Here is a 5,550-nt window from a genome sequence, read left to right as displayed (position 1 = left end):
ACTGTGCAGTGATGCATTAGAATTGTGGTAAAGTTACTGTAAGTAAAACAACAATACAATTACATAGGTAACTCATTCTGTAAGGAATACATAAGGTATACATTACGAATGGAGTGTTGTCCTTTGACTTCTATATCTAGGATTGGACGACAACCTTGCACAGGTGGCAGAGGAAAACTTCTCAATGAACAACAAGAACAAGAGATCTGTAACATGGTGATGGCAAATAATGCCATCACATTGAGACAGATCCGCGCTGCAATCCTACAAGACAATGCCATATTCCAAAATGTCAACTCTATAAGCATCTCCACAATAGACCGGATATTGAAGAAGCATCAGATGACAATGAAGCAAATTTACAGGGTACCATTTGAGAGGAACTCTGATAGAGTGAAAGAGCTGCGGTACCAGTATGTACATGTAAGTCAGTTACTGGTTGTCCATCATTATAACATTTTTACAATTAAGCAGTGGTTCCCAAACTTTTTTGGCTTCAGTACCCACTTTACCTGATTTGTGTATCCAGGTAATCCAGGTATGGAAGTATTTGATTTATCTGACTTCAACATTTCGCCTAAAAACTGCAGCTTACTGTATGATGCAATTATCATTATAATCCTTATTTTGAAGAATATAACATACAATAAGAAAAGGGGTCAAAGAGCTGCAATTAGTGCCTCCCATGTAAATCTATCTAATACTGTGGGTTTTACTGTAACATTTCAGTAAGTCTAGTCATTGATGATTTCCCCCCTCCCCTTTCTGTCAAATACCCCCTGTAGTACCTCTGCATAGGGGTACATGTACCCCAGGTTTGGAACCACTGGAGTAGTGGCCAGTAGTATATTGAACTTGTGGAGAACATAGAACATTCCTATGTAATTGTCTGTAACTGTAGTGTATGACTCTTCTGTATGACTGATTTGTTTGATGTTTTCTTTTTTTACGCTATTGTAGAGAATAATGGCATTGGAAGGAAACGAGACCCATCACATCCTCGTGTTTGTGGATGAAGCTGGCTTCAACCTGGCCAAGGGCCGAAGACGTGGCCGTAATATTATTGGCCACCGGGCCATGGTGGATGTCCCAGGCCAGCGAGGGGGCAATATAACTATGTGTGCTGCCATATCGGAGAATGGTGTGGCCACTCACATCCCCAGTCTTGGCCCATACAATACACAGAAGCTCCTCATCTTCTTGGACCGCCTTCATGTTGATTTGATCCCTGAAAATGAGAGCGGTCTCGTAGGGCCTCACCTACCACAATATGTCATTGTATGGGACAATGTGAATTTCCACCGTGGCCCGCTCATCAGGGCCTGGTTCACTACTCATCCAAGGATGGTCATGGTGTTCCTACCACCTTACTCTCCTTTCCTCAATCCTATTGAGGAGTATTTCTCCGCTTGGAGGTGGAGAGTGTATGAGCATCGGGCTCAAGATCAGAGGTCCCTGCTCCATGCAATGGACGCTGCGTGTGAGGATATTACAGCAGATCAGTGTAGGGGATGGTTGCGACATGCACGCCGTTTCTTCCCTCGTTGCATCGCAAGGGAGAATATACGCTGTGATGTGGACGAGAATCTGTGGCCAGACAGACAGCAGCGTGTGGATGGCCAGGAGGGTGAGGACAGCGACCAGTGAAGAACTGTTAGTTGTGAAACTCCAGCTTTATTTACAGCACTGTAGGCTGCATATAATTTTCATTGTTTTTTGTTTGTGTGTTTATATTACAGTATATTATGCTGTATACATTTTCTTTTTACTCTGATGTATGGAAGTTACTTTATGTGTGTGAATGATAATGGTTACAATTTCCTTGGCAGTATGAGTGCAATGTGTGATGTCAAACCTTGGAGGCTACTCTTACCCTAAAATCCTATTTATTTTTTTCAGTTTTATACACAATTGTATTCTGTTAGCTAGACAAAAAACAGTACAGTAACCATTGTCAATGAAGGACTGGGCTAAGACTGAAAGGTGGACATGAGGGATATTTCAATGGTCCTCTGCCATAGTGACAAAACATCTAAACATTTTGACTTGCAGTGCTTACACAATGCCAAAGGGACGAAGCATTTTGGGGGCACTGACTGTTTAAATGAGAAGGAAATTTAGTTTTGACACATGCGTGAACTGTTTTGGGAGAGGTATGAGCTTTTGCAGGTGAACCATGGTGTTGTGCCGAACCATCCACGTTATTTTGGCTAAAGCACCAAGAGTGTTGAGAACGTCCGGTCTGTTTCAAGAAATGAGCCAAAGCAATTGAGAAGGATCTTTGCCATTTTCGTGGCACTGACTCCTTATATGGGAAAGGAATTTAGTTTTGAAGCATGAGTGAACAGTTTTAGGAGAGATATGAGCTTTTGCAAGTGAGCTATAGTGTTGTGCTGAACTGTAAGACTGTTTTGCCAAATGATCTTAGAGTTTTGAGAATGTAATTTCTGTTTCAAGAAATGAGCCAAACCAATGGAGAAAAACTGTAATTTGTGGATGTCCATCATCCATTTCGTATGATATGTTACGAATTACAATTCGTATTATATGTTACGAATTTGCAAAATGTACAATATGTTACGAATTTGCAAAAAGTACAATATGTTAAGAATTTGCAAATGTATGATATGCTACGAATTCTAGCAAGCGGCTAACATTAGCTAGCTGGCTAATGTTACCTAGGCTAGGGGTTAGGGTTAGGGGTTAGGATTAAGGTTAGGGTTCATTTTAGGAGTTAGTTTAAAGGGTTAAGGTTAGGGTTAGGGAAGGGTTAGCTAAACGGGTTAAGGTTAGGGGAAGGGTTAGCTAACATGTTAAGTAGTTGCAAAGTAACTAAAAAGTAGTAAGTAGTTGGAAAGCTGCTAAAATGCTAAAGTTGTCAGTGATGAGATTCGAACTCGAAACCTTTGGGTTGCTAGATGTTCGCGTTGTACGCCCACCCATCCACCACAACCAACCACCTTAGTCTGTCTTATGTAACCGTACCAAACGTAACATATTATACTAATTTGTGTCCCAGATGTACATTTGCTATGCTACGTCTAGTCTATGAGACCAGGCTGGATTACAGCAGGAAAATATTTGACAACACTTCCTGCTCACCTGGACCACACCTTGTCAAAGTTTCTTTCTCTCTTTTTTCCTTCTCTCTTTCTTTCTTTGTCTTTCATATCACAGCCTCATTCCAGAAGCTGAGGTTATTGTGTCTCAGTTTAGATAATGGGCTGTAACACATTGACACATTGCACCACATCTGTCCTGCACTCATTGACACGATACAGTTAGGAATGTTAAACACCATGCTGTAGTTTCTACTAAAACTACAGCATATCAGCTATTGCCGTTGAAGACACCCCAACCTGAAATAAAACTGTCATGTCCCCATTTGATCCTCCTTTATAGGCCCAGCACCATATATCCCTACACTTATGCCTCCACTACCCCCTCCATACAGAGTCACACGTGCACTGTCTGTAAAATGCAATTTAAATTCTATGTAGAATTATTCCATAATCTTGCCACATTTAGTTTTCCTGAATTGAGAATTAACTTCAAGCTGTGAATCACTGTTTGAGAGTTCCACACAGAAAAACATTTATGCAACTCCCATGGAATCATCTATACACACAGCCACATCCACTGCTTCATAATCATAAGCATATGAGATGTATTGCGGCTCCTAAAAATAGAACACGACTCATTTTGTGTAACTTGGGGGTCTGTTTCATAATAGGGGGACTTAGCCCCCCCCCCCCCCCCCCCCCCCCGCCTCCTTAAAGGGGCAATCTGTGATTGCTACATCCAAATTAATGATATATTCTTCAAGAATCAATAGGTATATAACTTATAAATGCCTTATGAGCTCATTTTAACTGCCATACCCCATCGGAACCCAAAGTATAAGCTTATTTTACTCCATTGTTTGTAAACAATGCTATTGTAAACTAACACTTTATAGCCTCAAAACATGGTTAAAACTATTTTTTGATATTATGGATGGTCAGTCCTTGCATCCATAGCTCTGTCTATGGATTTGAGAGTGAGTTACATTTCTCCAGCCCCATCCCTCAGCAGTTTACCAGAACAGCAGCAGTGTTGTTATAGTTTGAACTGCAGATTGCCCCTTTAACTCTACTGTGTGTCTATCACTCCCCATCTACTAAATTCAAAGAACATGCATGCACAAACTCACAATGAACACTCAATGAACACACAAAACTTACTCTGTGTTAACATTTTGCCTTGAGGCAAAACCGCATATGTTTCAGTATTAACCTCTGACACACACATGAGAAAAACAGAGCATTGTGATGAGGAACACAAGACCTCAGACGACTTCCTTCCGCATGCTTCTATTCCTGGATTCCAAAATACGTCACACAGTTGCCACAGCAACCACTGCTGGTTGCAGAGAGGAGGGGCTGTTATGAAATAATCATAAAATAGGCAGGTAAAAATTGAAAATCATGTTTTCATATCCAGATCAATCAATCAGAAAAATACTTTCAGCCTAAAGTTGTTTTCTTCACACTATGTTGAAAAGCACAAATGTTAATGATGCAGATGCAGACAGGAAGGATCCCAATCTGCATCATTTCCTGTAACTTGGAGATAATGACCTTGTCACCTAATGCCATTATGTGACTCAATGTGTCACCAATCCATGTTGTTGTTCAATGGGCACACTTTGACCTACAATCCTGGCTAGCTGCAGAGCGGATGTGACAGCTGTCTAGTGTGTGATTCTAAGAGGCACACTTTGTTATGCAGTGCTCATTGAAAGCAGTAATTCTTTCTTTGAACATAGGCTCTGATAAACATTTTTTTTGTATTGGTTTCAAAGAGCATGAAAGCATATGGAATATAGCCTATTATGCAATACAATATGTTATTGCCTTCTTCCACTCTACTGAAGTAGAAATGAACAAGGAGCTGAATGTATTTATATTTGTTGTGCAACTACTTTACTATGACATCTCTCGATGCCATGAATCATTCATGAAGTCAAATGTAGTGTTAAGTTATCATGGAATAAGAGATCAATCCTCAAAGCTTATGACGGAGGGAGTTGTGTGTGTGTGGGAGGGGGTTCTTAGTTGTGCTATTCTGACTGGGGGGTTGGTGTTGAACAATCTACAGCACAGAGGGGTGGGTGTAGAGTGAGTGCATGACTAGGGTTATGTAACCCATGCTGTGTACTTACGTAATACATTCATAATCAGTCTCCAGGACAGATATAGATTTTACATTTACATTTTAGTCATTTAGCAGACGCTCTTATCCAGAGCGACTTACAGTTAGTGCATACATCTTCATACTGGCCTAGTTTCCACCTTGTGCCTGCCAGCATAGCAGTGTCACAGTGTCCTGAACACTAATTTCACTGCATGCTGCAGAGGGAAAAGGCTTGGAATTGTACAGCATATGTATAGTTTTCCAGATTTTTTTATGTCAGACACAGGGATATGTGTCTAAAGAAGACAAAAAATGCATTTGCCGTATAAATGTTGAGACAAATATGGCCACAGAGTTTTTGTTGTGAGCCATAAT

This window comes from Coregonus lavaretus (assembly GCF_964263955.1).
Source record: "Coregonus lavaretus genome assembly, chromosome: 28".
Lineage (NCBI taxonomy): Eukaryota > Metazoa > Chordata > Actinopteri > Salmoniformes > Salmonidae > Coregonus > Coregonus lavaretus.
The sequence above is the reverse complement of the archived record's forward strand: the minus strand, read 5'-3'. Positions refer to the sequence as shown.